Here is a 10,574-nt window from a genome sequence, read left to right on the forward strand (position 1 = left end):
CTGCTTCTGCAGCCCAGTCAGAGGGCTACATGGATGGGGCACATTGCCAAAATCATCCCAGGCCCAGCCAATATAAATTCTTTACTGGTTTTTTTTTTAATATATATTCAACAAAACTACACGTTCCCTTCAATTCTTCTTAATAGTTGTTTAACTAACCCCACATCAACCTTACATTTGCAAATAACCAACTTGCCCACAAAGGCATTTATTAAAAATCAAAGTCAATCATTTACTTAAATAAAAAAGCAATTTCCTAAGAAATGTATTTCAATGTGTTGATTATAAAAAGATTATGAAGTTTGGCTAAAAAAAAAAAAAAAACAAACTCTCTCTCTCTCTCTATACACACACACACACACACACACACACACACACACCCAAAAGTAAAGGAATCTGTTTCTAGTGTCCAAGACTTACATATAGTGAAAAGAGATTACCAGATGACTTTTCAGTAGAATACTAGCCTAGTTGTTTTAGCTATCTATTACTGAGTAACAATGACCCCAAACCTTAGCAGTCTTAAAATACATTATATATATTTATTTTTTTCTACAGGTCATAAATCCAGGAGAGGCTCAGGTGGGTGGTTCTACCTCAGAGTCTCTCATGAGGTTGCAGTCGAGGGGACAGCCTGGTCTTCCGTTAATCAGAGGGCTTGGCCAGAGCCAAAGGAGCATTCTCCAAGATGGCTCATCCATGACACTGCTGTAGGAGGCCTCCGTTCCTCACCACCTAGGCCTCTCCATAGAGCTGCTCGAGCGTCCTTACAACACAGTAACTGGCGTCTCTGTATGATTAAAGTTGGTCTACAACTTGCTATTACTGTAAACTGACTGAAAAGTCGAAAGGGGATATAGAACCATTACCACCATTACTTTTTAGAAGCTACTACGATTTATCAAAAAGAATTTAAGGGACCTAGGGGAATTCACCACTAACAAGTGCCAAAAACACATCAAAATCCTATCCATCTGATATCAAAGACTATGTTCATTCCTCTACCTGACACTGCCTTACAGAATTATCATTCTGAGCTGTTTTCACTATTGCTAATAACATTTCCTAGCTGTTCTTTGTGAATAGTTCTGAATCTTGTGATTTTCATCTTTTATAAGCTCGGTATATGAAAATCTGAGTTTTTCCTAAAAAATAAATGGTGTAATAAGATTTTGAGATTCTTCGTTTTTCAAAAGGTCTAACAAGATTTGTTTCCTTTCAAAAGAAAGTTTTTTGGGCTCATTTAAAATGTGATGTAACTTATGAAAAATTAATATACAGAGAACATGAGCAAAGACAAAGTAGAAAGGATAGGGTGTTGAAGGAAGAACGAATAATCTAATTTGGCTGGAATATAATGTATATGTCAGGAAGTGTGAGAGATAAACCTGGAAAGGTAATTTATCATAATTATTTATATATAATATCACATGTGACTGTGCCTTATTAGGCGACATCTGCTTAGTCTCAGAAGTATCTAATCAAAAGCACAGATACAAATCTAATTAAGAAGGTATTGATGTGTAACGTAGAATTTTCAAAAATGACTTTGCTATAACTTAGATATTGTAAAGGACACATATCTTAATTGTATAGCTAAAAAGATTTTATGCGTTTACTCCCGCAGATCAAAATACAGAACAATTTCAACACCCCAAAAGGCTTCTTCATACACTCTAGTTAAAACTCACCCCCCACCCCAAAAAAGAAACTCAATATTCTGACTTGTATCACCACAGATTAGATTTCTTGTTTGTTCTTTTTTTTAATAATTTTTTTAATGTTTATTTATTTTTGAGAGAGCAGGAGAGGGGGAAGGGCAGAGAGAGAGGGAGACACAGAATCCGAAGCAGGTTCCAGGCTATGAGCTGTCAGTACAGAGCCCCACGCAGGGCTCGAACCCTGAGATCATAACCTGAGCCAAAGTCGGATGCTTAACCAACTGAGGCACCCTTGTATGCTCTTGAAGTTCATATAATTTGTGTGTCTTCTTTCACTTGCTTTTATGTCTGAGATTTACCTATGTTGTTACAAGCAGCAGTTTTTTTTTAAGTTTATTTATTTTGAAAGAGAGCATGAGTGGGGGAGGGGAAGAGAGAGAAAGAGACGAAGGGAGGGAGGGAGGGAAAACCCAAAGCAGGCTCCACACTGTCAGCACAGAGCCCAATGCGAGGCTTGAACTCACAAACCAAGAGACCATGACCTGAACCAAAACCAAGAGTCAGACGCTTAACCTACTGAGGCATCCAGGCGCCCCAGCAGCTGTAGTGTTTTACTGCTGTGAAGTTCTCCAATGTATGGATATGTATTTGCAATACTAATATAGTTAACACCTCCATTCAGCTGTTGATGAGTATTTGGATTATTTCCAGTTTGGGACCATTATACATTTGCAACGAACATTCTTTCACATGTGTTTTGGTGTGCTGAATGTTTATTCTTGTTGCCTATGTACCCAGGAATAGAATTGCTGGATTATAAATGATATCTGATTAACTTTAAATGTCTTCTACCGGGGTGCCTGCGTGGCTCAGTCAGTTAAGCGCCCGATTCTTGATTTTGGCTCAGGTCATGATCTCACAGTTTGAGGATTCAAGCCCTACATTGTGCTCTGTGCCCACAGCACAGAGCCTGCTTGAAATTCTCTCTCCCTCTCTCCCCTGCTTGCCCCTCCCCCCACACACTCACACTCTCTCTCTCTCTCAAAATAAATAAAATAAAATAAATGAATGAATGAATAAAGTGTTCTACCAATTTATACTCCCACCAGCAATATAGAATTCCGAATGTTCCACAGCTTCCCCCAACGCTTGTTATCATTAGTCTTCTCATTTCAACCATTCTGGTAGAAGTATAGAAGTACCTTGTTCTGTTTTTTGTTGGGTTTTTTTTTTTTTTGTATTTATTTATCTGTTTTTGAGAGAGAGAGAAAAAGAGAGAGCACAAGCAGGGGAGGGGCAGAGAGGGAGAGAGAGAATCCCAGGCAGGCTCTGCGCTGTCGGCATAGAGTCCAATGTGGGGCTCGAACCCACAAACCATGAGATCATGACCTGAGCCGAAATCAAGAGCCAGACACTTAACCAACAGAGCCAATCAGGCACCCCCTTCACTCTGGTTTTAATTTGCATTTTCCTGATAACATAGAGCACTTTTTCATGTTTCATGTTGCCATTAAGCTATCCTCTTTTGTGAAGTGTCTGTTCATGGAATGTAGACTTTACCCAAGGTTTTTTTTTGTTTTTTTTTTTTTTAAAGAAATAAAGGTGTAGGCTTTTATACAACATAAAGTAAGCCCTCCCCCAAAATCCCCCTTAAGTATCTTTCTTTCTTCTCATGGCAGTTGCTTCATTTTTCCCCCCTCTCCTCTGTCTTCACATAAAGATAAAACTACATATAAGATCTTCTCAACTTCTCCCCCACACTTCCATTAAACAAATTCTTCATTCCTGCTCTACAAGATAATAGCTAATCAAACTTTACTCAGCAAAATGCACACTTGGTTCACATCTATTGAGTCATAAACTTGCTGCCTAGGGAACCTCAATACAGCTCATTCATAACAGGTCTTAAATCTACTAGACTATAAACCCCTCCCTTCAAACTCAAGTTATCTTGTTTATAAGTTAATTTACTTAATTTCTATCTGTTCTCAGTGGAAGTTGTTTTGTTCAATGTTGAAACGCAAGTGCCTAGAAAGAGTGCCTAATACATAGTAGGTGCTCAAACACTTATTAAATACAATGAAGATTAAAAAGAAAGTACTGATTACATGAAAAGATGCTCAACATCACTAATCATCAGGAAAATGCAAACCAAAGCCACAATGAGATGTCACCTCACACCTCTTAGAATGGTTGCCATCACAAATAAGCCATACAGAGAAAGACAGATACCATATGGTTTCACGCTTATGTGGTTCCTGAGAAACTTAACAGAAACCCATGGGGGAGGGGAAGGAAAAAGAAAAAAAAAGAGGTTAGAGTGGAAGAGAGCCAAAGCATAAGAGACTCTTAAAAACTGAGAACAAACTGAGGGCTGATGGGGGGTGGGAGGGAGGGGAGGGTGGGTGATGGGTATTGAGGAGGGCACCTTTTGGGATGAGCACTGGGTGTTGTATGGAAACCAATTTGACAATAAACTTCATATATTGAAAAATAAAAAAAATAAAAAAAGAATGGTTGCCATCACAAAGACTAGAAATAACAAGTGCTGGTGAAGACGTGGAGAAAAGGGAACACTTGTGCACTGCTAGTGGATATGCAAACTGGTGCAGCCACTGTGGAAAACAGTATGGAGTTTCCAATAAAGTTAAAAATAGAACTACTGTATGATCTAGCTATTCTACTTCTGGGTAATTACCTGAAGAAAATAAAAAGAGGAATTTGAAAAAATATGCACACCCCTATGCCCATTGCAGCATTATTTACAATAGCTAAGATATGGAAACAACCTAAGAGTACATAAATGGTTAAAGAAGATGTGGTATGTATATTACATGTGGTTTTTTTCAGCCATAAAAAGAAGGAAATCCTGCTGTTTGTAACAACATGGATGGACCTTGAGGGTATTATGCTAAGTGAAATAAGCTAGGCAGAGAAAAACAAATGCCATCTGATTTCACTTATATGTGAGAACCTAGACAAAGAAAAAGCTAAGCTCATAGATACAGAGAACAAATTGATACTTTTCAGAGATGGGGGAGGGGGAGCAAAACAGGTGAAGGGAATCAAAAGGTATAAACTTCTCATTATAAAAGAAGTCCTATGGGAATGCAAGCTGGTGCAGCCACTCGGGAAAACAGTATGGAGGTTCCTCAAAAAACCAAAAATAGAACTACCCTACGACCCAGCAATTGCACTACTAGGCATTTATCCACGGGATACAGGGGTGCTGTTTCAAAGGGACACATGCACCCCCATGTTTATAGCAGCACTACCAACAATAGCCAAAGTATGGAAAGAACCCAGTGTCCCTCGATGAACGAATGGATAAAGAAGATGTGGTATATATATACAATGGGGTATTACTTGGCAATCAAAAAGAATGAAATCTTGCTATTTGCAACCATGTGGATGGAACTGGAGGGTATTATGCTAAGTGAAATTAGAGAAAGACAAAAATCATATGACTTCACTCATAGGAGGACTTTAAGAGACAACAGATGAACATAAGGAAAGGGAAACAAAAATAATATAAAAACAGGGAGGGGGACAAAATAGAAGAGACTCATAAGTATGGAGAACAAACTGAGGGTTACTGGAGGGGTTGTGGGAGGGGGGATGGGCTAAATGGGTAAGGGCACTAAGGAAACTACTCCTGAAATCGTTGCACTATATGCTAACTAATTTGGGTATAAATTTTAAAAAATAAAACTTAAGGGGCGCCTGGGTGGCGCAGTCGGTTAATCATCCGACTTCAGCCAGGTCACGATCTCGCGGTCCGGGAGTTCGAGCCCCGCGTCAGGCTCTGGGCTGATGGCTCAGAGCCTGGAGCCTGTTTCCGATTCTGTGTCTCCCTCTCTCTCTGCCCCTCCCCCGTTCATGCTCTGTCTCTCTCTGTCCCAAAAATAAATAAACGTTGAAAAAAAAAATTTTTTTTAAATAAATGAAACTTAAAAAAATGGTAAAATAAAAAGCTGTATTATATGCAGATCTAAAATAATGACATTCATTCACAGAAAAAAAATATATTAAAATCCAATACTTAACAAGAAGAGGAAGGCAAAGAATGGGTACAGTTATTGGAATTTGTGTTTTTCTTTTTTAACTCATCAACCAAAACTAAGGTACTACCCATAGTTTAATGCTATATGGACAGCAAGTTGGACTCACATTAGAATTAGCCAGGTTTTGAACTGACAATCCAAGGACAAAGCAAATCTGGTTGTCTGTCTGAACTCAGCTTTGGTTTCTATGTCAGTTAATTTGCTGTTGACTTTGAAAACTTTAAGTTGTTACCATCCTAAAACCTTAAGAAATGAGTCATTTGTTTCTGTCAAGTGGATAAGGACAAAATCAGCAGGAAAGGAAATAAAATAAAATAAAAAGTCCTAGGTTGTAATGTACAGACTACAGTGACTATAGGCAATAACGCTACATTACATGTTTAGAAGTTGTTAAGAGTAAGTCTTAAAAGTTCTCAGCACAAGAATTATAACTATGATGATAGATGTTAACTAAACTTACTGTGCTCATTTTGCAAATAGACAAATATTGAATCATTATGTTGTACAGCTAAAATAATGCAATGCCAGTTATACCTCTATAAAAAAATAATAATCCTAAAGCTTCAAGCTTTAAAAAAAAAAAAAAAAAAAGTACTGAGAATATTATTGTATCCTTCCTGACATCCAAACCCCTCTAATAGGAAACCATCCCAATTTCAGACTAAGTATCCACATGTACCCAGTGAAGCCCATATCCTACCAAAGAACCCAATCCCACCCCTCTCAAGGGGAAGTAGGTAGCACTCTGAACCACATAATCCTATCGTCTGGCCATAGCTAATGGTCCTATGTCAGCTAATGGGATTGAGGGCAACACCAACTGAAGAAATCTAAAGAAGAGTGTTTCTTGCTGTTCGAGAGACTTTCTGGAAACCATCTGCTCTCTCCCCACCCTACAATTACCTCCACCTCAGATGTGGACAAGGAGGCAGGTAACTCAGGGGTGGTCAGCAGCTGTCTTGTAATGCCAGCCTTGGAATGAAGAGGACCCAACAGAACATGGAAAAGGCGAAATAGGGGTTCTTTGTGACATCACTGAGCCACTGAACCAGACCACCCCTGAAGCCTGTCCTACTACTTACATAAATCAATAAATCTTCCTTATCATTTAAACCCAGTTTGAGTTGGGTTTGTGTTTCTAAGAACAGAACACACCTGGTACAAGAAGGCAAGGGCATTCACTGTAGGTAAGAGGAACAGCAAGAGCAAAGGTAGAGAGGAATAGAATAGCATGATCCTTAGGGGAGCTATAGGGACTGCAGTATCTGAGCATAGAATAGGAGGAAAGCGAGGCACCTGGGTGGCTCAGTCAGTTGAGCATCTGACTTTGGCTCAGGTCAAGATCTCACAGGTTTTGAGTTCAAGCCCTGTGTCAGGCTCTGTGCTGACAGCTCAGAGCCTGGAGCCTGCTTTGGATTCTGTGTCTCCCTCTCTCTCTGCCCCTCCCCTGCTCACACTCTGTCTCTCAAAAAATGAGTAAAGGTTAAAAAAAAAGAATTAAAACAAATAAGAATAGGAGGAAAGCAAAGTCAGAATGAGACTGAAGATGTAGACAGGGGTCAGAATAGGCGACTAAATGTGTGCCATGCAACAACACATTGATTTCATCCTATAGGTAGTGGCTTAAAATGAAATTTGAGGGGGCAGAGCTGTTTCCTCAGTTTTTATTTGAGATAGGTCACTAGCAGGTTTGAAATGGGTTATCTAGGAAAGAAATTGTGAAAATCTGAGCAAAGACAGAGTAGGGAATGTAGATTAGGGAACAGGTGTAAGATTTCAAAAGGTTGAGCCTACCTAGTTAGTTCACCTAATGGATGGGAGTAGTAAAGGAGAGGGAGGGGTCAGGGCTCATGCCCACCTTTCTAGCTTCAATTTCCTGGCTGTCAGTGGCATCATTTACTGAAATGGAGAATACAAACTAATGAGTTCCTCTTTTTGACAGATTGAGTTCCAGGAGTTGTGAAATATGCAAGTGTTGTTTGACAGGTATGATAATGTCCTGCATGGTGCTTTTAGCTTTTTAAAATCAATTGCCGGTATTTCATGATTGTATTTTTAGCATAAAAATCCAAATTTACCCCTTCTCTTGAAAAATCAGAAGATCTGACCACATTGAGCCAGTATCCCCACATGGTAAATTTAAATTGTGCATGTGCCCTTCCATTAGCCATTATAACATGTGTTCCATTGTCTTACACCCAGCCTGCTCCAACTGCCTCCCCCCCCCCCTTAGGGATCTGAACTTTCAGCCCCTCATACTGATGCAACTGATGTCAATGGAGTATCACCCCCTGAAGCAACTTTCCATCACTCCCATGTACCCCACATTCTAGATACATTTCTAGTGGCATCTAAAGCCCTTCCAGCAGCGAACTCTCTGGTTACCACCTACTACCACCTTCTGTAGTTGGGTTTGCTACTACAGCTCTCTCCCAAAAAGAGTGCCTGGTTTCCAGGTCCCATGGCCAATACCTCTAAGCTCCCATCCAGCATTTCCCCCTTCCTTTGTCTTTTTTTAGTTCTTGTTCCTTCTGATAGCAGAAGGGTAGACCTCTGTCAAGAACAGAAGAGGAAGGGTCAGAAATGTATCAGCCTACTCAGGACAAACTGAGCTAGATTGGAGGAAACTAAAGGTTTCCAGGAAACCAGCCTCCCAGGAAACCCAGGGCTGCCACTTTAACGGAAATGGTAATGGAGATGATAACACACTCACATGGTACTCTCCTGTGGCTAAAATTACCCATCCACCAAAATCTCCTCCCTTCCTCCAAAATGACGACTTCTCCTATCAACTATATTATCAAGTACTTTTTCGTTTTCCTTTCTTCTTCCTTTTTTGCACACTTAGCATCTTCCTTTTTTGCACATCTCAGTCATCTACATGACTAAACTTTACTCAAGACAATAGTTGAACTTGAAAAATCAAGTAATTTGCATCAAGAAGTGAGTAAAATTGAACTCTGCTATGGATTCTGGCATTAGGAAAAGAAGCTTCCTAGCTTAGATGATTAGTAGGAAGTTGTGTACCTTGGGGGCCCTACAGTCAAGCGCATTTCTGAGCAGCCACAGAGCAACTTATTAAGAGGCTATTCTCAGTTATGCCCAGCTTATACCAAAAGGAAAACAGCGGAGTTCTTGGTTGCTGGCATTGTACTGATCCTGGGTTATCTGCACAGGGAAGCCTGGCATGTGCTCTTTGTCTGAAAACAGGCTGTTCTCATTAGCACTAATGTCCACATCCGGCCTGCTCATGAACACTAAGGAAATAGAAGCTCTTCACTTCCTTTGCCTTGAATTATTGCTTCCTCTCTTGGCTTTCAGAATTGTAAATTGAATCTTATACAGGAAAATGTGTCTTCCGCACACTGGCCACATGCATGCTTATATTTAGAACAGCTCCCTCTACTCTTCTCTATACCAATAATATCTTATAGGTCTTATGTATCTTGCAAAGGGCTCGGCTAAGAGAATTATTGGTGGTGGTGATGGTACAGGTGCTGTGATTTAGCTTCATTAACAATATTAAAGAAAAAAATGTTGAAATAGTAATAAAATCTAAATCCCACTACCCTTACATGTTTTCATTTTTTATATAGCTTCATTCAGTGTGTCCATATTAAATATATTGTTTTATAATGTTTATATTCTTATCATTTAACATACATTTAAGTACCAAGTGGTGTGTAGTCTGTTGGGTGATTGTGAGTGAGATGACCATCATTCTCACCAAGTCTTAACTAGATGTTTTCATTTATCAATACAACATTAATCTTTACTGGCTACCAGAGCTCATGGATATTTCCTTAAAAAGCAATTGAGAAAAAAAATCTCAGATGTGTTTTTCCACACCACCAAGCAATTAACTCAATCTTCCAAGGGCACGGACCGGGTGTCCTACGAATTTGACTCCGTTCTGACACTATCTACTTGGAGATAGCCACTTCCAATGCAAATCGAAAGTCCAAGTTATCTCCTGTGCTTCTGACCCACTGGCTAAAAATCAGAAGTTCCACAACCCACTCTTTGAGTTTAGTTAATCTGCCAGAGCAGCTCGTAGAACTCAGGAAAACCATTTACTTACCAGATTACCGGTTTATGACAAAGGATACAAATGAACAGCAAGAGGTCCCGAACACAGGAACTTCTGTCCAGGTGAAGTTTCGGACCCGCCACGGAGACATGTTCCGGTTTACCAACCCGGAAGCTCTCTGAACTCTGTCCTTTGGGTTTTTAATAGAAGCTTCACTACACAGGTGTGATTGGTTAAATTATTAGCCATTGGCAATTGATTTCACCTGGAGACCCTCTCCCTCTTCAGAGGTCAGGGGGTGGGACTAAACTAGTCACAAGGTTGGTTCCCCTGGCAACCAGCCCCACCCTTAGATGCTTTCCAATAGTCATTTTATTAACGTAATCTCAGGTGTGGTTGAAACGTGCTTGTTAGGAATATCATGCACGGAAATTTCAAGGATTTTAGGAGTTCTGCACCAGAAATAGGGACAAAGACCAAATATATATTCCTTATTATAAATCACAGTATCACCCTGAGGTGATATTCTAAGGAGGGCATGTAACCTTTAACTCTTTGCTTCCCGACCCTGTGGAAAGTTCAAACTTGAGAAATAACATCCACATAGAATTGCATGAATGCCCTAATTCAAGCATTACTTTATATTCTACTCCTCGATCAAGCAAGTCCCTGAAGTTGCTACCGAACTTGGACTTTATTTGACTGAAATCTACTGTGTTAAACTCTTAGTGTACCTCAAGAGACATTGACAGAATTAGTCATATCAAATCTTATAACAAGAAGTATAAATGGAAACATATGAAAATTTGTGTTATCTCA

General features: G+C 39.7%; 1 long non-coding RNA gene across 2 annotated transcripts; it reads right to left on the bottom strand.

The window, feature by feature from the left end:
- Window positions 1-522: 522 nt before the first annotated feature.
- On the bottom strand, window positions 523-9,795 carry LOC147572045 (uncharacterized). Of its 2 annotated transcripts, none has more exons than XR_015246580.1 (2): window positions 6,635-9,795; window positions 523-836 (listed from the first exon to the last, which is right to left on the bottom strand). It is a non-coding gene; the product is annotated as an uncharacterized LOC147572045 (long non-coding RNA). The 2 variants fall into 2 exon arrangements; XR_015246581.1 differs by lacking the exon at window positions 6,635-9,795 and adding an exon at window positions 5,832-6,039.
- Window positions 9,796-10,574: the final 779 nt, after the last annotated feature.

Source organism: Puma concolor, chromosome F2 (assembly GCF_028749965.1).
Source record: "Puma concolor isolate L17-30 chromosome F2, mPumCon1.1.hap2, whole genome shotgun sequence".
NCBI classification, from domain to species: Eukaryota; Metazoa; Chordata; class Mammalia; order Carnivora; family Felidae; genus Puma; species Puma concolor.